The sequence below is a fragment of the Lithobates pipiens genome, unplaced genomic scaffold, assembly GCF_037356315.1.
Source record: "Lithobates pipiens isolate NorthernLeopardFrog02 unplaced genomic scaffold, aLitPip1_a1.2 Scaffold_13, whole genome shotgun sequence".
Lineage (NCBI taxonomy): Eukaryota > Metazoa > Chordata > Amphibia > Anura > Ranidae > Lithobates > Lithobates pipiens.
The window spans coordinates 191,389,893-191,417,470 of record NW_027507718.1 but is presented as its reverse complement, the minus strand read 5'-3'; positions in this window follow the sequence as shown (position 1 = coordinate 191,417,470).

Sequence of the window (27,578 nt, the reverse complement as noted above, 5' to 3'; positions counted from 1 at the left end):
TTGCGCGGTCGTGCGACGTGGCTCCCAAACAAAATTTGCGTCCTTTTTTCCCCACAAATAGAGCTTTCTTTTGGTGGTATTTGATCACCTCTGCGGTTTTTATTTTTTGCGCCATAAACAAAAATAGAGAGACAATTTTGAAAAAAATGCAGTATATTTAACTTTTTGCTATAATAAATATCCCCCAAAAAAATATAAAAAAACATTTTTTTCCTCAGTTTAGGCCAACACATATTCTTGTACATATTTTTGGTAAAAAAAAAATTGCAATAAGCGTAAATTGATTGGTTTGCGCAAAAGTTATAGTGTCTACAAAATAGGGGATAGTTTTATGGCATTTTTATTAATAATTTTACTAGTAATGGTGGTGATCAGCGATTTTTATTGAGACTGCGACATTATGGCGGACACGTCGGACAATTTTGACACATTTTTGGGACCACTTGCATTAATACAGCGATCAGTGCGAATAAAAATGCATTGATTACTGTAAAAATGTCACTGGCAGTGAAGGGGTTAACACTAGGGGGCAGTGTAGGGGTTAAGTGTGGCCTAATTTGTGTTTCTTACTGTAGGGGGGCGTGGCTTGGTGTGTGAAATCACTGACCGTCGTTCCCTATGACAGGGAACAGACGATCAGTGACAAGCTCACTAGGAAGCACGGGGAGAGGTTTGCTTACACTTACCTCTCCCCGTTCTTCAACTCTGTGACCCGATCGCGGGACACCGGCGGCGATCGGGTCCTGCAGCCACGGTCACGGAGCTCAGGACCGAGTCGCGAGTGCACCGGTGGCGGCGTGTACGTGACCCACAGCTGGGCTCCAAAAGGGCAACGTACCTGTACGTTCTTGTGCCATTCTGCCGACGTATATCGGCGTGAGGTGGTCCTTAAGTGGTTAAATAACTATGTATATGGTTACAATCATCCTTTTTGATCATAGGAGCTAAAAAAGGTAGGGAACGCTTGTGCCATGTCAATGTAACGTTGAGATTAAATTCATTTTTGTTTACTGTCTCAACAAAATGTATGAGGGATTCTGCCGTACATGAAGTATAATGTCTCCACGTCATCAAGATTATCAAGAATTGACAGTAAATGTATTGTAGGCTTCCAGTATGAAGGCAGTGCTTCCACATGTACTCTTAGATTATCATCTATCACTCTACCTCCCGGGAAAGCCTATCATATCGGGCATATGGTCACTTACTCATTGAGCGAGTAGAGTGATAGATGATTATCTAAGAGTACATGTGGAAGCACTGCCTTCATACTTGAAGGATACGATCCACTTACTGTCAATTATTGACAATCTTAATGTGACAGAGAATACCATCTTGGCCTCCATCTACATGGAGGCATTATACTATTTTTACAAGAACAGAGTAGGGAGTATAAGTAGTACAGTAGTTTTTTTTTTGGACCTTTTGTTTGTGCTCACGCACAATGTATTTTTTAAGGGGTCTCACTATCTTCAGGTACACGGTGTTGCTATGGGGACCACTTGTGCCTCCTCTTACACAAACCTGTACCTGGAGGGGGTGGGAACGATGTACCTGAGCCAGATCACCTTATGGCGCAGGTACATAGATGATATTCAGATTTTTTGGTCAGGTACGGCAGAATCCCTCATGTTGAGACATTGAACAGAAATGAATTTTATCTCAACTTTACAGTGACATGGCACAAAGTTCTTATAATCAAAAAGGATTATTATAACCATATACAAACAGTTATTTGGGGAGCCAACAACAGGAAATTCACTTTTGCACTCTACCAGTGTACATCCAAAACATCTGATTAAAAGTATCCCTATGGGGGGGCACTTGTGAACAGCGACTAAAGATGGCCGCTCTATTATTCCACTCCTCACTCACCAGACACTTCTGCGCTGACACCAGCTTCCAGCTGAGCTTTACCCTGTCCCTCCTGTCACCCTCTGCCTCCCCTACCTCCACGGCACAAATGGGGAAACTAATGGGCTCTACCTGTGCCTCCAGCATGAAGCCAGCCGCCGCAACACACATGGCCTCCCTGCCAGTAGACTTGCCGGAAGCCCCCGGCCTCCAGCTTGGTGCTCCTGCCGCCCCAGTTCTCAGGGGACACAGACCTGCCCTCCGAAGCTGAGAACATGGCTGAAGCCCCACCAGCACCCCCTCCTCCAGTCCTGAGAGATGCCGAGCTCCTCTGCCGTTTCAAAACCATGCTGCAGAGTGAGATGTCAGCTGCTACATCCAAACTCGCATGCCATCTCACCAGGGAGATCAGGGAGCTAGGGAGCTGCACAAATGACCTTGAAGACAAAATGGATGCTGCAGTCACTTTCATTGAAAACGATAGACAAGTCTTGATCAACCTCAAAAAATAACTCACTGCCACCTTACTGCAGCTGGAGGATTTTGAAAATAGCTCTTGCCATGGCAACTTACGCCTGAGAGGTATCCCTGAAACCATCACAGACCTCACTTCCATGGCCACAGCTCCGTTCCAGGAGTTGGTCCCTGCTATCCCTATAGACCGTGATGGAAATGGCCTAAACGGCCCCCTAAGAGACATTATCATTAAATTTACATACTGTCGCACCAAAGAAACTATTCTCATGGCCTCCAGAAATAGATCTGATCTAAACTTCCAGGGGCATCATTATCAGCTCTTTGCTGATCTCTCCCAGATCACAGTCCAGAAGCGCCGCCAGATGAAGCCTTTCCCCTAAATTCTTGTGAACCGGCACTTTAAGTACACCTGGGGATTTTCCCTTTCGGCTCTCCTTTGACTACCAGGGCCACAGCAACTCCATTGCTACCCCTGAGGAGGTGCAATTGAAGCTGCAATCCCTGCATCATTTACCACAACGGGGTCACTGCCCCCAGTTCCGCTCATCCCTCAGGCTCCCAACTGACCTCCAATCAACTCAGCCACATCTGGGAGAAGACGCCTGACCACAAGAGGTCTCTTCTTCAGACCTCTCCACGCTCAAGCCCTGCTTACTCTTCTGTAAGAGATGCCAGAGTGACCACAAGGACTTCTGCAGGACCTAGTGGAGCCCTCTTCCTCTGGAGGACTTTTGTTATGGATTGAGGCCCCCCTGGCCCTGTGATGCCCCCTCAATTTTCCCTGCCTTCAGGCTAGCCAGGCTTCCTCTCCCCTATTCAGGGGGCCCTGTAGACCTCAAACCAACACAAAAGGGTTCTGGTCCCCCGTCCCCCAGTGATGCCGTTGTTACCTCAGTTGTGAGATAACCCATTTCCTATTATTGTTGTTTTACTTTTCTCCCAGCCCTGAGGTGGAGGGGGTCTCCACACTCTGGTGCAGCTTTTCCCTCCAGTCCTTGACCCTTCCCTTCCCCTCTTCTAGAGCTCACATTTCCATTATCCCTAAAACATCGGAAGATACTCTGGAACCACAATCCTTTCACCTTATCTCCCTCCTAAATGAGGACCTGAAGATCTTGGGGAAGATCTTAAGCCTTCGCACCAACAAATATGTGCGCCGTCTGGTCCTTCAAGACCAAGTTGGCTTTTTTCCCGTGTTGAGACAATGTCCACAAAGCCATCCATCTTATACACCTTCTACATCAATGGAAAATTCCAGGGTTCCTGCTCTCTTTGGATCTCAATAAAGCTTTTCACTCCCTATCATGGGAGCAGCTGCGCTTCATACTGTCCCACTGGGGCTTTGGATAGGCTGTCTTAGCCTGTATTCAGGCAATCTACTCGACCCCTTCCACCTCAGTGAAATATGCTGGGTTTTTCTCACCCCCTTCTTGATTTTCAGGGGCACAAGGCAGGGGTGCCCTCTATCCCCAGCCCTTTTTATTCTAGAACTTGAGCCCCTTGCGCTGACCCTACGAGCCGAACTGAACATCTCAGGAATTCCTTACACGGGTCACGAATATAAACGTAATCTCTTTGCAGATGACGCCCTTCTGACCCTGACCAACCCCCTAACCATTCTGTCCAATTTTCAGCGGACCCTGTCACAGTTCTCATTGATCTCGGGCCTATGTGTCAATTTAGACAAGACTGTTGCCCTTAATATCACTTTAGCACCAGACCTAGTTACTCGCCTACAGACCCACTTTCCCTTCCAATGGGCTTCCTCCCATATTGACTACCTTGGTATTCGGCTGACCACTTCCTATTACTCTTTATTTTAATTTTTTTTAACAGAAAATTTTTATTAGACAAATCAGCATTACATTGCAAAGAACAGTAAATCCGATAATACACAGTTGTAGAAAGGAAAAAAACACCCTCATCCAGTAATCACTCTTAAATTAATAATCCAGCAGTACAGATAACAGGAGTAACCATTACTCTATCATAAATGCAGGACATCCCCAGCGGAACTTCACAGCCATCATGCAGGTACCTGACATCTGCGCGAGCCCACGGAAGGGGGGGGGGGCAGGGAGGAAATGGTCGGGAGATAGAGAACAGGGCGGTCAACCGGGGGGGGGGGGATCCACCCCCGTCTCAGCTTAACTCAAAGTTAGGGGGAGGGGGAACCAAGATCAGCGGACGCGTCTATCCAGGAGGACTAAATTTTATCAAATTTCCCTGGGCATTGTCTACTTTCATAGGTCAACTTATACAGGGGGAGCACCAGGTTCACTGATCTCCTCCACGAGGCAGGGGAAGGGGGGTCTTCAAGTTTCCATCGCAATAGAATCTCGCGTCTGGCATAATACAATGCGAAGGTAAGGCACAGTTTGCAGTACCTGTCCCCCTCAACGTCTGCCAAATGGCTCAATAGTAGGGTTTGAGGGTCGACCTGAAGGTTCGACCTGGTCACAGCATTTAGCATAGACACCAGTTCCTCCCAGTAGGGCTGGATTTTGGGACATGACCAGACCATGTGCCAGAAAGTGCCCACCTCCTGCTTACACCTTTGACAATTAGGGTCCCTTTGGGGGTAAATACGCGCCAGCCTCTGCGGGGTGAAGTAGGCCCTATGGAGGAATTTAAATTGTATAAACCTGTCTTTCGCGGCTATCATTGTTGGAATGTAAGAAGTCAGGCACTCCTCCCATTCCTCCTCCCCTAGGGACGGAATGTCCGAACTCCACTTCTCCCGGGATTTGGTCAAACTAGTGTCATGTTCCACCGTGAGGTAAAGATATAAGGTCGACAGGGTTCTCCCCATCACCCTGGAAGTCAGTAGACGTTCAATGAAGTCCGATTCCAGAGTCAGAAGAGCAGGGAACTGAGCCCCAAAGGCGTGCTTCAGTTGCCAGTATCTGAACTGGAAAGAAAGTGGAAGCTCATACGTACGTCTCAGTTCTTAGAAAGTCATTAGCCTACCCTGATAAACTATGTGCTTTAAGGTGACGATTCCTCTTTTCGCCCACAGAGAAGGGTCTGGGATACTATTCAGGTGAGGGAGCATGGGGTTGCCCCATAGGGGCATATGTGGGGAGATGTGGTTGGGCTTTCCATAGCTCCTCCTTGCCTCCCGCCAGACCCTCACCATGGTACGCATCAAGCCCGTCATGGAGGAGCTCGCCCTAAGCCCCCGAAATGGTAGGTTACTCAGAGCTGCATAAGAGCCAAGGATGGCTGCCTCCAGGGTGACCGCCGGATTTTGTGTGGGCTGGGAGAACCACCACCGAATTGTGACCAAAACGGCCGCCCAGTAGTAGATCTGAAAGTTTGGGAGCGCCAGGCCTCCCCCAGATAGTGGGAGATACAGTATCTGCTTAGCTACCCTGGGGGGTCTCCCAGCCCAGACAAAGGATATCAACAGACTCTCCAGTCTCTGGAAAAAAGTCCTAGGAATGTGGGTGGGGGTATTACGAAAGAAGTACAGGTACTTGGGGAGATAGATCATTTTTAACAAATTGACTCTAGGGATAAAGGGAGAGATCGCCATGCCGTGCACCTAGCCCCTAATTGTGTCATGAGTGGTTGTATATTGTCCTCCAGATAGTTCTGAACTCTACCACTGACCTTAATCCCCAGGTATATAAAACTTTCCACCCATTTAAGCTGTGGATGAGGCACACGAGGGGTCGAGGAGTGGAGTGGGAAAAGAACCGATTTGTCCCAATTGATGCGGATACCCGAGTACCGACTGAATTGATTAATCAGTTCCAGTGCAGTGCCCAAAGAAGACGACGCGTCCGCCAAATAAAGCAGAGCGTCATCTGCATACAAGGACAGCTTTTCCTCGATGGGCCCTACTTGTATCCCCTTTATCCCAGTATCCGCTCTCAGCAAAATAGCCAAGGGCTCCATCGCGAGGGCGAATAAGGCTGGTGAGAGGGGGCACCCCTGTCTCGTACCCCGGGCCAGCTGAAACTGCCCGGAGAGACAGCCATTGGTACGTATTCTAGCAGAGGGGCTGTGGTACAGCATGCGGATCCAATTCGTAAATCCTGGGCCAAATCCGAATCGCGAGAGCACCTCCCATAGGTAACCCCACTCGACAGAGTCGAAAGCCTTCTCCGCGTCGAGCGAGGCCACTACACCCGTCCCCCCCCGGCCGCTCTATCTATGTGCGTGAGTAGGCGTCTAATATTAATGTCTGTGCCTCTGCCCGGCATAAAACCTGTTTGGTCACTATGGACAAGGGCCGTGATGACAATAGGCCCATACACACGATCAGACCTTTTGACAACAAACATGCAAATTAGCTGTTTTGGAGCAACATCCTACCGTGTGTACGCTCCATCGGACAAACTTTTTTGGTTTTCATCGGACTTTTGTTGGCTGTGCGAACGGACAAACTTTCTGGCAACAAAAGTCTGATGGAGCAAAGTCTGATTGTGTGTACAGAAAACCATAGGACTTTTGTACAAAGTACAAACAGGCATGCTCAGAACCAATGCAAAAGATCAGACAACAATACAGAAGTTGACCAAAGGTGGCGGTAAAGAGCAGAAAAACCACGTGATTTGGTGAAAGTTGGCTGAAAAAGTCCTGCTGTGTGTATGCAATACAAGTTCAGGGCCGACGCCCTTTGTACAAAAATCCAAGGGAAAGTTTGTACAAAGTCCTATCGTGTGTATGAGGCTTAAGTTTAGTCTGTTGGCCAGGATCTTGGCCAGTATTTTCGCGTCCACATTTAACAGTGATATAGGGCGGTATGACGAACACAATGTGGGGGCCTCGCTCATGGTGTCGGGAAGTTTATCAGTATGCGACGACGCAGAGAATAGATGGTGGAGTCTGTCGGAGAGCTCCGTAGCGTAGTGCTTATAGAATTCCTCCGGGATTCCGTCCGGTCCCGGCGTCTTACCCGCCTGCATAGATTTAAGCGCCTGGAGAATCTCCAGAACCGTGATAGGGGCGTCCAGCCTATTTCGGTACGTTTCCGTGAGGATTGGTATATCTATGTCGGCCAAGTAGGTCGTTAGTTCTTCCTTACTGTAATCCGACCTAGAGGTGTAGAGAGATGTATAAAATTCCGCAAAACAGTTATTAATCCCGTCTGGGGTGTGAAGCAACTGACCGGATTTGTCCCTGATATGTGAAATGCTCAACCCCCCTGCCTGTTCCCTGGAGAGCCAGGCCAGCATCCTCCCCGACCGCTCCCCCTGCTCAAAGATCCGCTGGGACTGAGCCAGCATTCTCTTCTGGGTGAGAGAGGTTCGGAGATCAACAGCCTCCCTGGTCAGAATTTGCAGTTGCCGATAATGTTGGGGGTCCCGAGTGCAGACAAAAAGAGCCTCCGCGTAGACAGCCTCCCCCTCAGCTTTTTTTTTAGCTCTGCTCTACGTTCCCTGCATATTTTGCCAATGATAGTCTGATAGTGCCCCCTCGTGGTAGCCTTAAAGGCATCCCAGACTACCGTGGCCCCAGCCGAACCTGCATTCTCCTCCCAATAGCTGTTCAATTCGGTCCTAAAATGAGCATCCACAGCGGCATCTGAGATCCAGAACCTGGAAAGCCTCCATAGTCTAACCGCTGGTCCCAGGGAAAGATCCAATGTCAGAAACAGAGGTGCATGGTCCGATATCCCCCTGGGCAATATTTGTATGTCTACGACCCTTGGGAGGACTGGGCTCTGCGCAAAGACCAAGTCAATGCGGGAGAATGTTTTATGGGTGGCAGAGTGACATGTAAATGCCCGAGACCCGGGGTGTCTCCACCTCCAGACATCCGTCAGGCCATATGTGTCTGCCCAGGCAGCCAGCCCAGGTCCATGGTGTCCCCCCGGAGTCAGTCTGTCCATGTCTGGGTCAGGGACTAGATTAAAATCACCCAGGATAAGAGCATTATCAGAGGCAAACTCGGCCATCTTGCTAGTGATTTGGTTCAGCACCAGCAATGAGGCCGGCGGGGGCAAATATAATCCCACAATGTAAAAGAGAGGGAAGGGGTGGTGTTGCGCTCTTATTTGAAATATTTAGTGCAATATTAAAAAAACTGCTGTGCTTGGCTACCTAATATATATCACAGAAGTACGTAAAGTGCAAAGCAAATTAAATTATTAAAAGGAGAAAAAACAAGCTATCATAATCATGACAATAGTGCAAAAGATGAATACACGGAGCAATTATTAGGTGATATTACCAAATATCCACATTCAAGGTGCAGCTATAGGTGATTAAATCACTGTGCAAAATATATAACATATACGTGAACTATTCGTATGGTGACTGATATACAAAAACATGGAGCAAATTAGCAAATAAAATTAAAAAGCAACATAAAACTAGTAATTTAAATCATCTAGCTAGATAAAAAATAACCAGTGCGATTTTGGACTTTTAAAATCCTTAGTCCAATGTGCAAGAAAAGTGCAAACGTGCAGAGTGTTGCGCTGGAACACTGTGTATTGCTGTCTTTGACTTCAAAGTGACACTGTGCCTTTAAGTGCAAATACAACAAAGCAGATCTTCAGCGTCGCTGACACCCGTGGAAAAATTGAATAGTTACCTTACTGCTGTAAGGTAACAGCATATAGCAGATAAAGGAGGAGGGGAGCGTTCCCTTCAGCTTGATCCTTCCCACGATGCCCGTTTCAACTTTTAGGTATAGACAGGGGAGGTGGGGGAGGGGGGTAAGGGTAATCCTTATCTTCCTATCCTTCCACTGGGTACTTCAGATGGTATGGTTCTCAGTATGTATTTAAAAAAGATAAAGGGAGTCCACCATAGTGTAGTATTTTTAAACAGGAACAAAACCTTTTATTTATATTTATAGAAAACTCACATTTTGCAAGGGGTACAGATGTATTGAAAAAACGAGCGCCGAGCTCGTGTCACTGTCTGAGCGTCCGTTCCGTTATCAGGAATGCCTCGGATCCTACGCGTTACGTCACCACGATAATCCCACAATGGTCCAGGTCATTGAGTAAATTGTCGCATGAATAATGACATACCTGCCATCCGGGTCCAAGGCCAGATCCAGGAGCCGAAAGGGGAGGGACTTCAATACTAGGACACTTACCCCCCTACAGTCTACTGCCGATGAGGTGCGTCTCCTGGAGTACGCATATGTGTGGGTTATAACTTTTAAGAAATTGGAACACCAGGGATCGCTTAACCGGGGAGTTCAATCCCCTGGTGTTCCAGGATACAATGTTAAGTGTAGACATGGATTCTGGGGGCAGTGGAAGGATCAGGATCATTGTGGAACCCGGCTCCCGGATTGGACCGCTGGACCCGGGACACACATACCCTAGGACAATGCAACACTGAAATATCAATATTTTTAGTAAACAAGTACAACAAAACTAAACAGAGAACCAACATATAACCACAATAACCATACATGAGAAAAGAAAAAGGAAAACAAAAGTCCCTGGCCCCGTTAGGGGAACAGTCCCCACCCCCCACCCCACCCAACCCCCTTAAACTGAGGAGGGTATTCATCCCAAAGTGTATCAGCTCGCCGGCTGCAACTGGGGGTCCGTGCAGGAGGCAAGTTCCACCCCCCCTAGACATCCTGGGGGGGTTTTAGGTAACCAAGTGAGCGGCTCACTAGGCGTGAGGCAACCGCCTGCTCTATGAAGGAGGCTGACAGGGACATGGATCTGGGAGGATAAAGAAAAAATTGCAGTTCGTCCCATCAGTGAGAATGATCCAAAAAGGGGAAGAAGGAACATATGGCATGAGCCCCCATGCTCCAGGAGGGAGCAGGAAAGGGCAAAGAGGAGCGGCATGTCACAGCCTTCTCCCGACCGTATCCCAGGTCAGGGGTATCAACTTGAACTCCCGCTACCGGGGAGGTTGCTGCCAGCATTAGAGGTGAGCCCACCATCGGTGCAAACAGGGCACAACAGGTGCAACAAAAGCCGTGGGCATCCCAACAGTAGAATGGGTTGTAAACAATTCCGAAGAGGTAGTTAGCCGATCAGCGGGCCGGCGCCAGCGAATCAATCCAGGCGGATGCCTCTCCGGGGGTGTTAAAGAAGCGGGTCGTCTCTCCATCCTGGACTCGTAGACGGGCCGGAAAAAGAACACTATAGCGGATGTTACGAGCTCTCAAAGCCGCTTTCACGTAATCAAAGGATTTCCTGAGCTTCTGAGTCTCCACCGAGTAGTCAGGGAAGATCATCAGTCTGGCATTCTGATACTGAAGGTCACCGACCGCTCTAGAAGCGTGGAGAACTGCATCTCGGTCTCTAAAATTAAGGAGGCGGAGGATGAAGGTTCACGGGGGGGCTCCAGGAGGCCCCGGTTTAGGTGGTACACGGTGTGCCCTTTCCACTGCGTAGTGAGGCGAGAAACGAGCATCAGGGAGGAGGTCCCGCAGCATTCCCTCCACAAAGCAGGTGGGGTTGTTCCCCTCAGCCCCCTCTGGGAGGCCGACAATGCGGAGATTATTGCGCCGGTTCCTATTCTCTGCATCTTCAGCTCTGTATTCCAAGGCTTTAACTTTAGTTTGAAGGGTGCGAAGTGCAGCTCCATGTTCGGACACTGTGTCTTCAGCATTGCTCACCCTTTGCTCGGTCTCAGTAACCCTGGATCTGAGTTTGTCTATATCCTGTCTGATAAGTCCCATATCCAACTGCACGGCTTCCATTTTGGCTGTTAGGGTGGTTTGACAAGTGGCAATGGCCGCCATGACCTCCGCCAGCCAGGGAGGCCGGGACTCGGCTGGATCCATGGGGGCCATCTGGGAAGCTCTATGGACACTCCGTGTGGTACGGGTCTCCTCCTGGGGGACCAAGTCTGCCGGGGGGGTCTGGCTGGGATGGAAAAGACAGACGCTTGCCTCCTTTACTAAAATTCTTGCCCGAGTTCCGGCGCCTCATTCAGATGGAGTACCGCAGGACAGGACCAGGTGGTTTCAGAGAGCGTCCATCGGTAGATCTCTGATGCTCGGCTGTAGAGTCCGGGTGTCTTCGGGCCGTGAAGGGAGGGCTGTGGTGTGTGGGGGCAGAAGGGCTCAGGGCCGCCCTTGGTCCGTTGGCTGGGGTCCTTCAGGACAGCTGGGGCGTTAAAGAAGTCTCCCGCCCGGTTTCACCCTGCAGGGGCTGTCAGGGGGGCCGCCCCCGAACTCCCGCCAATCAATGTCCCAGAGGGCCCTGTATACCGGGGGGGGGAGTGGGGGGTCAGCAGCCTTCCCAAGACAGGGCCACTCTCCTCCCTATATAATGTGCAGGCTAGGCAGGGGACCTCACCTCAGTGCAGGGGGGGATTGCAAGTTGGAGCCCCCGGGCAGTCCGCAGGCCGTCAGGAAAGGCCCCGGTCGCGGCCTACTCGCCTCCGGATGTCCAGGCTCAGCCCCACCTTGTATGGGGTCCGCCACAGGCCACGGGGGGGTCACTCCCGGAGTGCTGCAGTTGTTCGGGCGGGGGCCATCAGGAAAGGCCGCGGTCGCGGCCGGAGGTCCGGATTCCGTGTCTGGGCCGCGATCATCCGTCAGGCAGGGGTCCACCCTCTGTGCAGCCACCGGTCTCGGGGGTCCCGCCTCGATCCTCCGCGGACACCGCGCCCCGCCGCTCGGGCGGGGGCCGGCAGGAAAGGCCGTGGCTGCAGCCTAAAACACCGTCAAGGCCGCGGAGCGGCCGGGAGAGCGCCGCGCCCCCAGTCCTCTCCCGCGGGGCTAACAGCCACCTACCCCGGGCTCCGGAGGGGCTGAATGTGGAGGAGGAAAATCCTGGATCAGGGTAAGTTTATTCAAAGCGGAGCTCACTAACAAGGCAGCCGCTCACAGTGCCATCCTGGACACGCCCCATTACTCTTTATTTTAATCAAATTGCTACCCCTTGCTTCGCTCCTTATCGGCACATATGCAGTCTTGGCCGTTCCCACACTTGTCCTGAATAGGGCGGATTAACTCTATGAAAATTACCATCTTGCAAAAATTATTTTTGTACTCTTCCGGTGCAGGTTCCGTCACGCTTTTTGCGCTTGCTCCAGAATTCTGAATTTCATCTGGGCAAACAAATGTTCTAGGATCTCAAAAGCAACCCACTTGACGCAGGCTACAGGGGGGTCTGGGGGTTCCAAACATCGCTAAATATTATCTGGCCATCCAGATTAACCAATTAACCTTGCTTCATGCCTCAGTAGATGTTCTCCTGGGCATGCTCCTGGAACTGCCCAACTGCGCTCCCATCCCTCCTCAGAATCTTCACCCAGCATTACTGAGTCCGCTTATGCATCATAACCCACAAGGTTGGGATTCCGTACGGTACTCTGCGGGACTCATGTCCCCCTTTTTACCCCTGCTCCTTATCATCAACAACCCTCTCTTTCCCCCAGGCCTGGACCACCCGCAAGGCATTCTCCTGGTCAGTTGCTCACGGGTTCACACTGCCAGATCGTTCCCCCGCGGCCTCATCTCAGCCCTCTATGCCTCTTTGAAATATAGAGTTAGCCGACTGGAGCAAGACCTGGTCCTATGTGGCCAAATGCTCATTTGACACAGCCTCTTTAGAGGCAGCATATAATGTGCTTTTACGTTGGTATTGGGTTCTGACCCGTATTGCCCATGCCAATCCATCCTCCAGTGACCGTTGTGCCCTAGATTAATTAATTTCTGGTCCAGTGTATTTGGCCTCTTATTTACTTTGTTTCACCTCCCCATACCAAAAGAAGCCAAGCTTGCTTTACTGCATCGTCCCATCCCGGGCCTGTTCGCCCATCAGCGGAAGCTCGCTTCTTACCCAGTCTTGTCAGCCAAAAGGACAGTTGCCCAATCCTGGAAAAAAAAAATCTGTCCCCTTCCAGGGGATGGGAGACCGCATGACCATGTTGATGAACATATGTTCATCATCCGCAACGACTCCCATGCTAAGTTCCTTAAAGTCTGGGAACCATAGCTGTCATGTGCCTTTTCCACTCTCCCCCCAGCCAGCTTAAGTCGCCTATGACGGATGCTCCCGACGCTTTGGAGCCCTTACCGTTCCTCCTTTCCTGCTTTTCTTAGCCTTCTTTGGCTTTTTTCCTGTCAGGCGCGCATTCCCTGTTTCCTTAGCGCTACCTTTTTGCCTCACTTTTCCCATACCTGTATAGGCCTTATATGTCACAACTGTATGGGTATTGTTGGAACCAGGGGATGCCCCACTGGTTTGGGGAACCTTCTCAGGACCCCTGGCGGCCTCATGGAACAGGCCTATCCTCTACTGCTGTGTTAATCCTCATTTTCTCCTTTATGTTTACAACACCTCTTTTGGCTGCTCTTTGGCTAACCTGTGTGATAACTGTCAATGCTAGCCCCTGCGTGGGCGCAAGTATTTCACCGCTGGCTACTTGTTAAACTTAAATAAAAATTATTGAAACAGAAAAGTATCCCTATGGGTCAATATCTTCAATTGCGCAGAAATTGTACTGATGATGATGATGACTTTGAAAAAACAAGAAAAAATTCAACAAGATCATTTTTTTCCAAAGGTGATATAGCAGGAAACTTCTAAAAAAGTTTATAAAAGGGCCAAAGATAGCCCACATGAATGCTATTCCAGGAAGAGGAGGATAAAATGATACCTAAAATCTGTCCAATTGTAAAATTCAGTAACCAGGCAGACAATATCAAACCAATCTTTGACAAACACTGGCATATCTTGTCAGATCACCCAGGTGTGGGTATTGGTAAATATGTGGATTCAAAACCACATCTCACCTTTATAAAGAACAGAGCATTCAGGCACATGTTGATTTTAAGTAATTTCTCCCCCCGAGGCAATTGCGATCTGTGCAGCTCACACCCAAAATGTGGTTGCTGTGACTATTGTGAGTTTATAAGGGAAAACAAAGAATTTACATTGCCCAATTCAGAGACATTTCAGCCCAAACATTTTATTAATTGCAACACTATAGGAGTAGTTTATTTACTGCCATGTGATTGTGGTTCCCATTATGTTGGGAAGACAAAGAGAAAATTCTGGAAAAGAATTAGTGACTATGTAAGTGACATCACCACAGGGATTCTGGACAAAAGTCCAGTGGCCAGACATTTTGCAGAGAAACATAAATACAAGACAGACTGTTTGAAATTCACAACTTTAGCAAGAATGCATCTCCCACTGAGAGGTGGAGACTTTGACCAACTAATTTTACACACTGAATCAAAATGGATCTATAGATTAGGGCTAATGTCCACCCAGGATTGAATGACTTGATTCGTTTTGCATCCTTTCTTGATTTGGATTAATACGTTTACATTTTGATTTGACATTTATATGTAATTTTCATACATGTACGTCTAAAACAGACATTTATCTTTTTTAGACTAGGAACTATAGTATACCAGGTTCAAGGAAAGGGATATCCCCCTTTTCTTTTTTACCCAGTTATTATTATATCTTTTAATTTTTACACATTATTCTCTATCAATGTAGACTCTCAAATTTTACCTGATATGTAAAATATGTTGCATATAATATATGCTGTACTATCTGGTTCTATGGCTTGCGCCTCCATCCCATGTCCCATTTCTTTTCCATTTGTGGCCCTATTGCATCTCTTCCGAAATTTTGTGAATTTGGAACGTTCCTCGCTACATCCAGTGTAATGTCTGACCGTTTTTCCATTATGAATGGAACACGACAGGGGTATCCCCTTTCTCCCTTAAAGTGGTGTTTCCACCAAAAAAAAAATAGCTTAAAATTCATAAAAAAATAAAAATTTAAATAATTGGAAAAAAAAATGTTTTACTCATCTCTAAATGCCTATTGCTAGGGGGTCCCTCGTAGTCTGCCTCCTTCAGTGCCCGGGCACTGACATCACTTCCCCTCGGCGCCACACAGTCATGTGGGACCTGTCACGTGTCCCAGATGACTGTGCGGTGTATCGCGGTGAGGAGCGGGGAACGAGGGGGTGCTTTGTTCCCCCGCATCGCTGGACCCTGGGACAGGTAAGTGTCCAATTATTAAAAGTCAGCAGCTGCAGTACTTGTAGCTGCTGACTTTTACTTTTTTTTTTTTTAGGGGGCACCCCACTTTAATTTTCTCATTGCTTAAGGAGCTATTAGCTGCCCTTGTTGGAACTCATCCCCAGATTAAAAGGTATCACAATAAGAGGACAGGCACATAAAATAGGTCTGTTCGCAGATTATATAATTCTTAGCCTCTCTGAACCACAGTCCTCTCTAAAGCCTCGTACAAATGATGGGATTTTCCGCAGACAAAACCGCAGACTTTTGTCCAAAGGATGTTGGCCCCAAACTTGTCTTGCATACAAATGGCAAACAATTGTCGGCCAACAAACACAAACATATTGACGTACTATGTGGTTTTCAGCTCTTTAGCGCCACCCTTTGGGCTCCTTCTGCTAATTTTGTGTTAGCAGAAGTTTGGTGAGTGTTGACTCCTGCTTTTTATTTCACGCTTTTCATTTCGTGCTTTTCATTTCACGCTTTTTTAGTTTGTTTCTGAACGGCCGATCGTCAACCAGCCATGTTCACAGGAGATAACGTGTTTTTTATTATTGGCCTTGGAGTTATTGCTTTGACCCAAGTCCAGTCATGGAACAGGACGAGGAGGATTTCTTGGACCAAAAATTGGTTGCTTTATTAATCAAGACCAATTATGTCATATGCCTTTGTTTGGCGAGAGCTCCAGGAGAATAATCCAGATGATTTTTGGAATTATCTCTGGATGACGGACCCCTGCTTTCACCAACTCTTGGCATTGTTGACCCCCTATATTAAGAGGCAGGACACATGCATGCGGCTTTTATTTTATTTTTTGGTTGAATAATGATTTGATTTGGTATATTTTCTATATTTTTGGATGCATAGAATGCACTTTTTGGTTAAGTTCTATTGGCAGATAACATGTCTAATTTAATTTGTTTTCTTTTTTTTAATGCACAATAAAAAAATTGTGGAGAATAAAGCTATGTGTTTTACTTAAAATGACAGTTTGGGAGTAGGCAGTTACATTTTAAAAACTACAATGTAAAATTAACAAGGGACACCAACATAGTTTTATCTTTTATCTTAAAAACTACAGGATAATGGTGTTGTGGTAACTTGCACCAAACCCCACCCCCCCCCCCCCCCCCAAAAAAAAAAAAAAACAAGCATAATATTATTATTCTTGATATTACTAGAAAAAAAAGACTTTGAAAATGAGTGTGCCATAACTCCATTAGTATCACCAGCAAAGCAACTTCATTATTATCCCATTAAAGAAGAAGAGACTGTGCGCTGCATTTTCGAGATTTCATAATTCGTAATGTCACGAATGTTAATTCTCCATTATGAACGCTAGTTTACAAGACCGACCGCTTCCAGCTCGTCCTTACTTCCGAGCATGTGTGTTTGTACTTTGGACTTGAGTAGACACGCTCTGAAAAGTCGATAACAGACATTTGTCCATGGAAAATTTTAAAGCCTGTCATCGAACATTTGTCCGTGGAAAATCCATCAACAATTGTCCGATGAAGTATACAAATGGTTGGATTTTCCACCAACAGCCTGTCATCACATAATTCCCGTCGGGAATTCCTAATCGTGTGTATGAGGCATAAAAATAGGATTTTTATAACAGCTTACCTGTAAAATCCTTTGAAATTTCTTTGAAGTACATCAATGGACACAGTTCCATAGTACCCTGTTTCCCCTAAAATAAGACCTAGCGTGAGTGTCGGTGATGGCTGCAATATAAGCCCTACCCCCCAAATAAACCCCACCCTCTTTCCCCAAAAATAAGCCCTACTCTGAGAATAAGACATAGAAGGACTTTAACTAGAGCTTATTTGGGGGTAGGGCTTATATTGCAGCCATCGTCGACAATCACGCTAGGTCTTATTTTAGGGGAAACAGGGTAGTTACTATGTGGGTTATAGGCCACATTCAGGTGATGGACACTGGCATGCCCTAAGACAAAAAGTGCACTCCCTATATAACCCCTCCCACTACTGGGAGTACCTCAGTTTTGTAGCAAAGCAATACACGTGTATACCAAAGAAGGGAGGGACCTCTGTGTCCCGTGATGTACTTCAAAGAAAAGGATTTTACAGGTAAGCTGTTATAAAAATCCTATTTTCTTATCGTACATTACGGGACACAGAGCCATGGTAGTTACTATATGGGATGTCCCATAGCAATGCCAACTGAAGGGAGGGAGACACAACAAAAGTAGGGCACCAAGAGGACTTATACTGCAGTCTGCAGTACACTGCGCCCAAAGGCCATATTATCATGACCTTTTACATCTACTTGATAGAATCTGGTAAATGTATGGAATGAAGACCAAGTTGCGGCCTTGCAGATCTGAGCCATGGAGGCTTGGTGATGCACTGCCCAAGAAGCACTAACAGCCCTGGTGGAGTGCGTTTTAATATGAAAAGGAGGAGTTTTCGTCTTTAAACCATAAGCTTGAGCAATCACATTTAGAAATAGTAGATTTCAACGCTGCCTGTCCTCTTTTCGGACCATCTGGCAACATAAACAAAACATCTGTTTTACGAATCTGAGCGGTCAATTTCAAATAGACCTTGACCGCTCTCACCACATCAAGAGAATGCAGAACAATATCCTGGTTTAAATTAAAACCTTACACTACCTTCGGTAGGAATTTAGAATGAGGCCACAATACAACCTTATCCTTATGAATAATCAAATATGGCTCTTTACAAAAAAGAGAAGCCAATTCTGATACTCTTCTTGCAGAAGATATGGCAACTAAGGGAATATCTCGTATTGGCTCAAAAGGCTGTTTTTGTAATGCCGACAGGACTAAATTGAAGTCCCAAGGGATCAGTGGTGGCCTAACTGGAGGATTAATCCGTGTTACCCCCTGAATAAAGCTATGAACCAGAGAGTGTAAAGTGAGTGGTCATTGGAAAAACACAGATAAGGCCGACACCTGGCCTTTGATAGTACTCAAGGCCAGCTTCATTTCTAATCCCATCGGTAGGAATTCAAGGATCCTACCTGTGACATATTTCCTGGGGAGCCAACCTCTGGATTCACACCAGGAGACATATGCCTTCCAGACTCTATAGTATATGACTCTGGAGGCCGGCTTTCTAGCATTACCCAAAGTAGAAACTACTGAAGCTGACAGTCCACGGTCTTTCAGAAACCATTACATTTTGCGTTTGTAAGGTAGGGTGGAATACCGAACCTTGCGAGAGAATGTTTGGCCTCAGTGGTAGGGTCCAAGTCTCCTCTACCACCATCTTTATGATTTCGGCAAGCCAAGATCTCCTGGGCCACAAGAATCACCTCCTTCCCTTCTTGCCTGCGAAGAATATGCGGAAACAGAACAGGAGGGAACGCATAGATCAGTGAAAACGAATCCCATGGAAAAACCAAGGCATCTGTTCCATATGCCAACGGATCCCTTGTCCTTGACACAAAGTTGTCAATCTTGTTGTTGAACCTGGAAGCAAACAGATCCACATCCTGAGCTCCCCATCTTTGAGATATTGACAGAAAGATGTCGGGGTGAAGGAATCATTCTCCCTGGAAAAATTGTTGGCGACTCAAGTAGTCTGCCTGCCAATTCTCTATTCCTGGAATGAAAATTGCTGATAGGCAAGAAATGTTGTTTTCTGCCCAAGATAGAATATGATTCACCTCTCTGAGCTGCATGACTTCTCATGACCTCTTGGTGATTGATGTAGGCCACTGCTGGGGTATTGTAGGATTGGATCCTAACAGGACAATTCCGTAGGGAGGGGGGGGGGAAATAGGATTGGCGCTATACCCTTTAAAGGTTGGAGACTAAGGTATACAATTAGCAAGAAATTTCCAGCAGGCTGGATAATAAAATAAAATAAAATAAAGTAAAATAGATGTGTATGTGTCAATAAGTGTCAACAATTATTGTGTCCTTTAGAGACCATAAGTGTCATAACAGATCCTAAATGCATAAATCATTAAACAATTGTAACAGCATAAAATTATATAAAGTGCAAGGTGCTGGTGAACAAATTCTGGTAATTGTGACAAACCTATATAAATAAAAATAAAAAGTAAAGCTTAGTATATATAGAAGAAATATGTATACAAAATGTATATATATAAAAAATATATAAAAATATATATAAAAAATCGGTTTATCTATTTACTCTTTACTACTTTTTAATTTTTTAATTTTTTAAATATTTTTAATTATCATTCTTATTTCCATTTTTTGCTTTTTTTACTGCTAAATTTTACCACATTTTTTCACCTTTTTGTATCTTTTCACCTATGTAATATGTACCTTTCATCACAGTTACACTACGTGTGGACTTGATACGTGTAACAGATAAACCGATTTTTTATATATTTTTTTATATATTTTTTATATATATACATTTTGTATACATATTTCTTCTATATATACTAAGCTTTACTTTTTATTTTTATTTATATAGGTTTGTCACAATTACCAGAATTTGTTCACCAGCACCTTGCACTTTATATAATTTTATGCTGTTACAATTGTTTAATGATTTATGCATTTAGGATCTGTTATGACACTTATGGTCTCTAAAGGACACAATAATTGTTGACACTTATTGACACATACACATCTATTTTACTTTATTTTATTTTATTATCCAGCCTGCTGGAAATTTCTTGCTAATTGTATACCTTAGTCTCCAACCTTTAAAGGGTATAGCGCCAATCCTATTTCCCCCCCCCCCCTCCCTACTTCATTTTTTTCCTTCCCTTACTGGGTAGGAATTTAAATAGGGGCTGCTCTTACCCAAACCACTATCCATAGCGCGACCTACAAACCCCCTTACTTTTAGGACAATTCCGTAGTCTGAGCGTCCAGCCGAATCTCTAGAATATTGATGGGCAAGGTCCTCTCTAATTTGGACCATTTCCCTTGGACAGATGCTTCTTGCAGGACTGCTCCCCAGCCGAGGAGGCTGGCATCTGTTGTCACCACCTTCCAGGTGACTGATAGAAAGGATTTTACTTTTTGAAGCTTTCTGGATATCAACCACCAATTGAGGCTCTGAAATACTTCAGGGGGTAAAAGCATTGGGAAGCCCAGAGCTTGGACCTTCTTGTTCCAAATTGACAGGATACTGTTCTGTAGCAGTCTTGAATGAAACTGCGCATAAGGAACGGCTTCAAAATAAGCCACAATATTTCACAATAACTTCAAGCAAAGTCAAATAGAAGGATTCTTCTTTGTTTTGACCAACTGAATCAGTTCCTTTATGGAACCGATTCGGGGAAAAAACACCTTCTTCTGAACTGTATCTATGATCAGCCCCAAGTACTGCAATCTCCTTGATGGTTTTAAGGAGGATTTCTCTAGGTTAAGAATCCAACCTAGATACTCTAGGTAGCTGACTGCGGTGACCAAACTTTGGTTTAAGTGGGTTACTGTCAGGGCTGGCTTAGCCCTTCCTCCTCTGGGCAGGCCGCTCAGCTGCCGGCTAATTGCCAGCTCTCTTCTCTTTCCAGTTACCAGCTGTTCCCGATGATGCTCGTCTGACCTGCCTATTTAAAGCCTTCCAGTTCACTTTTTCCTTTGCCTTCGCGTTGGTCACATCACAAGAAACCATCTCCTGCTGTTTGTTTCTAAGACTAGCTTGCTAACATCCCTCCTGGCTTCTTATCCTGCTTGCAGTTGCTCTCCTTGGATCCCTGACTTCTGGCCTGGCTGAATACCCGATCTGGTTAATGAACTTTGGACTGGCTGACTACCCGATCGGGCTACTAGACTCTGGCTATGCTTGACTACGCTTTTTTCTATTTACCTTTTAATTTTATCAATAAACAAGTGTGATTTGATTGTACTTCTGTCTCAATCTGTTTCATGGTTTCTGACAGTACGCAAAGGCCATGAATTCAGAAGATACAGTCAATCCACTTGTTGGTAATATTTTTTCCACATGGGATGAGCAAGATCACCGCATGGATCAGTTTGCCTTGGTGTTACAAACGCTCCTGAATCGCACGGCTCACCTGGAATCCCCCACGGTGGCTGCTCCGGTACAATCTGAGTCGCAGGCCATCCCTGCTGCTGTGCCAGTCTCTGTGCAGGCACCCGCCTTGAGTATTACCTCTATAAGAGGTATGTCTGGTTCTTCTCCACTTCCCCAGCGATTTGGGGGTGATCCAGTTCAATGCAGAGGGTTTCTCAATCAGGTTGAGATATACTTCAAAATGCTGCCCCAGGCGTTTCCCACGGACAGAAGCAAAGTAGGTTTTGGGATATCTTTGCTTTCTGAGAGAGCCTTGGCCTGGGCTAACCCTCTATGGGAGACGCAAAAACTTGTTGTCTTGAGTTACCCTCAGTTTGTGGCCTCCTTTAAAAGGGTTTTTTGACGTTCCCGCACGCTCCGCTTCTGCTGCCAAGTGCCTCATGTCCATCAAACAGAGTACGTGAACTGTTGCCGACTACGCCATTGAATTCCGTACTCTGGCAGCAGAGGTTGCTTGGAACAATGAGGCCCTCGTGGCTGCTTTTTCTCATGGTCTCTCAGATTCCATCAAGGATGAGATAGCAGCCCGAGATATACCCACTGAGCTGGAAAGCTTGATCTCGTTTGCCATCCTCAATGACTCCAGACTCAGAGAAAGACTTTCCCTTAAGGAGCACTTGCGGAAGCCTCCTGTATGTTTGCCTCCGAGATTTGTAGTCCCACCCATGCCTCCCTCACCTCCCATGCCTCCTGGTACTGAGTTGGTCAGTGAAGATGAACCCATGCACCTGGGCTTCACGTGTCTCTCTGCGGATGAGAGAGCCTTTAGGAGGAGGGAGAGATTGTGCCTTTATTGTGGCCAGGCAGGTCACTTTTTGAAGTCTTGTCCTACCCGTCCAGGGAACGCCCGAACCTTGAGGTCCTGTCATGGACAGACCTTAGGTGGCGTTGTTTCGTCCCCAGTTATCCAGAAGGATAAGCCCTTGGTTTTGGTCACCCTTTCTTGGGCTGAGTCGTCCATCGAGATACAGGCTCTAATCGACTCTGGGGCTGCAGGCCTGTTCATTGATGCTGCATTTGTTTCGCAACACTCGATTTCGCTGCAGCTGCGTGACACTCCACTTGCAATTGAGGCTCTTGACGGGAGACCTTTACAGCCTGCCCATGTGACTCATGAGACGGTTCCGTTGTCCATGGCCGTAGGGGCTCTTCACCATGAGATAATCCAATTCCAAGTTATTTCCTCACCCAGATTTCCCCAGGTTATTGGTTATCCTTGGTTACAGAGGCACAACCCCTCTTTTGATTGGCTCCGTGCTGAGGTTCTCTCCTGGTCACCACAATGCAGTGAGACATGCTTCCTGAAAGTATCCAAGGTCCTGTGCACCGCTTCACTCCCCTCCCTGCCGGTGCAACGGTTTTCACAAAGCTTGACCTGAGAGGGGCATACAATCTCGTGCGCATTAAGGAGGGCGACGAGTGGAAAACTGCGATTAATACCAGAACAGCCCATTATGAATACCTGGTAATGCCTTTTGGCCTTTGTAACGCCCCAGCAGTTTTCCAGGAATTTATTAACTATGTCCTCCGAGATTTGTTGCAATTGTGTGTGGTGGTTTATCTCAATGATATCCTCATATTTTACAAGTCCCTGGAGAGCCACCACTCAGATGTCTGCCGTGTACTTCAGAAACTAAGAGAGAACAATCTCTATTGTAAACTGGAGAAGTGTGAGTTCCATCTTGAACAGGTTACATTCCTGGGCTATGTCATTTCCACTGCTGGTTTTTCGATGGACCCAGAGAAACTGTCGGCAGTCCTACAGTGGCCTTGACCCGTGGGTTTCTGTCCTCTGCAGCGTTTCCTGCGCTTTGCCAACTACTATCGGAAGTTTATTTGTAACTTCTCGTCTCTGGTCAAGCCTCTGATTGATATGACCAGAAAGGACGGTAACCCACAGAGTTGGTCTCCGGAGTCCATTAAGGACTTTGGGACTCTCAAGGCTGCCTTTGTTTCTGCTCCTGTGTTGGCACATCCTGATCCTACGTTGCCTTTTATCCTAGAAGTTGATGCTTTTGAGACTGGAGTTGGCGCCCTTCTGTCTCAACGTCCTAACTCTGAGAGCACTATGCATCTGTGTGGCTACTTTTCCAAGAAATTGTCACCTGCTGAGTGCAATTATGAGATTGGTGACAGAGAGCTGTTGGCGATCATTTTAGCCCTGAAAGAATGGAGACATCTACTTGAAGGTACCACTGTGCCCGTTCTTAGCCCCTGTACACACGGTCGGAGATTTTGCCAACCAAATCCATCGGATTTTGTCCGTCGGATTTAGTCCGACGGATTGTGTCCGACGGATTGTGTCCGAAACTGTTGCATACACACGGTCGGGCCAAGTTGTCTGATTTAGCGGTTGCCAAGAACGCGGTGACGTAAGCCGTGTACGGCGGGACAAGAAAAGGGAAGTTCAGCACCACGGCAGGCACCCTTTGGGCTCCTTCTGCTGATCTCGTGTTTTAGTAGAAGTTTGGTGAGAGATGATTCGCGCTTTTCAGATTAGTGATTCAGATTTGGGACCAATGAAAAAGGAAGCCACACATTGTTGACAATTCAGCTTTTTAATACAAGCACATTCATATGTGCGTTTATTAAAGGTTTTTACAACAAACCAAGAGATTTTGTGTATCCAAAACAGAGTTTAATCATATTTTTTTTTACTTGTTTTTTTTGTGTAAACAGGCATGTATCAAACCGTAAAATACAGAACACATGAACTTACAAAGTTCAACTTTGAAAAGTGAAGACAATATCAGACATGAGTATGTACAAACTGGGCTGATATTGCCTTCATCACATGGGGTGTGACCCCTGAAAAAAACACATTTGGAAGATGCACACAGTGTGTCAACATGTGCTATATCCCATCATGGGGGATCAATGTACATGCTTTGGGGCTGCAACCCCTTCATCTCAGACACTTTACACAAAACACGTACATTGATCCCCCATCAGGGGAGGGCTGGCAGCCTTAGGCCTGGGGGGCAAGTCCAGTCAAGTGGCCCATTGAACCCTAGAATCAGCTGACCATCCATCTACACCACATTTCCCATACAGAGAGGGAGGGAGACTGCTCCACATTGCCCCAGAGAGAGAGAGACTGCTTGACACTGCCGGTCACTCTCTGTGCAGGCAGTGTGAAGCGGTCTCTCTCTCTGTGCAGGCAGTGTGAAGCGGTCACTCTCTCTGTGCAGGCAGTGTGAAGCGGTCACTCTCTCTGTGCAGGCAGTGTGAAGCGGTCACTCTCTCTGTGCAGGCAGTGTGAAGCGGTCACTCTCTCTGTGCAGGCAGTGTGAAGCGGTCACTCTGTCTGTGCAGGCAGTGTGAAGCGGTCTCATTCTGTGTGGGCAGTGTGAAGCAGTCACTCTCTGTGCAGGCAGTATGAAGCAGTCACTCTCTATGCGGGCAGTGTAAAGCGGTCACTTTCTGTGTAGGCAGTGTGAAGCGGTCACTCTCTCTGTGCAGGCAGTGTGAAGCAGTCACTCTCTCTGTGCAGGCAGTGTGAAGCAGTCACTCTCTCTGTGCAGGCAGTATGAAGCGGTCACTCTCTCTGTGCAGGCAGTGTGGAGCGGTCACTCCCTGTGGGGGCAATAATTTTGGAGCAGTCTCCCAGAGAGAGACTGCATGATTGTCCCAGAGAGACTGAGAAAAAGAGCTTGCACCTTCCCCACACCCAGTACAAAGACCAATAAGACTGCAGGAAGGTGAAGACTAAAGACTGTTCTGTCACTGCCGCCACACTAAGTGCTACCTGTGGAGTCTGGAGCTTCTCTGGTGAGTGAGCACCACACCACTGGGCAAGCAAAGCCAGCAGAGTAGCCGAGAGTCACAGCGAGTTCAGCAGGCTAAACATGCAAGTCCTGCTTTCTCCCTGGCATGACCACCATATTCACCAGGGTGCAGGCTCTTCCTGTGTCAATTGCGGGTAGTGAGAAAAGCACATGCAGGTGCACACCCTGGGGCACCAGCCAGATTAAGGGCATTGTGGACCTGGTGCTGCAGTGGAGCAGGTTTAGGAGTGGCAGGGATATGAGGCAAGTAATGTCATTTCCCAGCTCTCCTCTTACTGGCCACCCTTCCCATGTTCCCAGGAGCCTGTGCTAGCTTGTGTCCAGACTTTTGGTCGCAGTCACACAGGTGTAATGATAGGGAAGCCTGGCACTTGATTCATTAAGCATCCATAAGAGCCGTGTGTGGGTGTGTGCTCTGAGGTGAAAGTTTTCAAGCCATCAGAATACAGTGATTGCTGCTGGCCGCTTAGCAGCCAGCAGTGATCACAAAAAAAAGAAATAAAGACAAGCTGGTTGTATTGTCAGTTGATAGATCGAATTCTGTGCAGCCAGTCTGCACATAGATTGATTGAAATTTCTGCTGAACCGGCAGAATTTCAACCTGTCTATGGTGGCCTAAGTCCACCAGTCTCTGTTTAATAATATCCTCAAATCTTCTGAAAGGAGCGCTCCACTTAGGTGTAGAAATTCACTTTGAACTCCACCTTATTTCCAGAACTCTTTTTAGGGTCCTTTCACACTGAAGTCGCTTTACAGGCGTTTTAGTGCTAAAAATAGCGCCTGTAAACTGCCTCTCATGCCACCCCAGTGTGAACGCCCCGAGTGCCCTCACAATGGGGCGGTGCGCTTGTAGGACATTCTGAAAAGTCCGGCAAGCAGCATTATTGGGGCAGTTTGGGAGAGGTGCCCTGCCCACTGAAATGAGCAACACATGCGGTTTTAACTCTTTCTTGAGCTGCTAGTGGGTTTTAAAAGTGCCCCGCTAGCGCTGCTAAAACGAGCAATGCTTTACCACTACTGCCCACACCGCCCCAGTGTGAAAGTACCCTTGGATATTAGATGTGCAAACAATAAGGTGAGAGCACATCTAATACCTACAGAGAGTAACGGAAATGAGGTGGAGTTCAAAGTGAACCGTATAATTACCTGCAGGGATTGGCATTTAGAGGGTTAAAACAGGCAGGGATAAAATGTAATATCAACTCCTCACTGCCTGTCAAATGCCTCTGAAAAGTGACCTGAGCATGGATCACTTTTTAGAGGAGTGGCTGCTGCATGTGAATACAAGCCTTGACCAGTGTAGTTCAGAGGTACCCAACTTGCCTCTTACTGCTATACCACTTGTACTCCACCATCCCCATTTCTTACCCTTCTAAAATGATGAGACCACACCTTCATTTTGGAGTATAAATGGCCATAGCAGCCTATTTATTATTCACACCATATAAATAACTCCAATATCAAATATATACCAAAATATCACCTCCGTAACAACTTGTTCAACTCCAGTCTGTTGGTCTTTGACGGCACCCCGGAACTCCAACACATATTCCACCAATACACTGCGGGACCTTTTTCCACACGATAGGCCTCCAGCGGATAACCTGCTCGGAGACAACCCCCTTCCCGCAGTGCAACCATTACAGTATTCCAGCTAACCTTTCGCTGGAATACACCGGAGGGGCACATACTACCGATGAGCCCCCCACCCCTTTCCATCACATATGTTTACTGCCACCGTCAAAGACCAACAAAACACCGCCACAGCCCGCAAGGATGACACCTTACCCTTAAGGGCTCCCCCACACCCCCGGGGCCCGCTGGATCCCATCTTTGAGTCCCAGAGCCCAGAAAACTATCCCCACTACCTAGAGGTGTATTCTAACACCCTCAATTACAGGCCCACATTAGTTTCCACCTCTACTTTCCTGATCGCCAGGCCCCCCATTCTGAGCCACAACCTCCCGACCACCTGAGTGTTAGACAACTGTACGAAGTCGTAAAATATCTGACTTAACGTCCGAGATCAGCTCCCTGATCATTCGAACCCAAAAGCATTACCCCTTGCATGCATAACCCAAATGGCCGGCGGTTTATCCCGCCGCGCCTAACGTTCCACTTCCCATATCACCTTGCTCCACCTCAACCCCCATACACCTAGCCAGCGAACACATGCCTCCCTCCTCTAACTACCCAACTGTCTGCCAACCGATCTCACATCTGCTCTCCTGGCCCCCCAACAAACATACAGATAACAAAGAAAATCCAGACAAGGCGTATAAGTCCTCCATCTGGACAAAAACAAAACAAAAACGGCAAAGGTAGCACCAACTTTAAAGTAAACCAATGTAACCCCATACCACAAACAACACAGCTCGTATGTACAGACTACTCCCCCATTCATGTGTTTTTTTTTTTTTTATTATTATTATTATTATTATTTATTATTATTATTATTTATTATTATTATTTATTCCACCACCACATGAAGGCATAGGTAAGT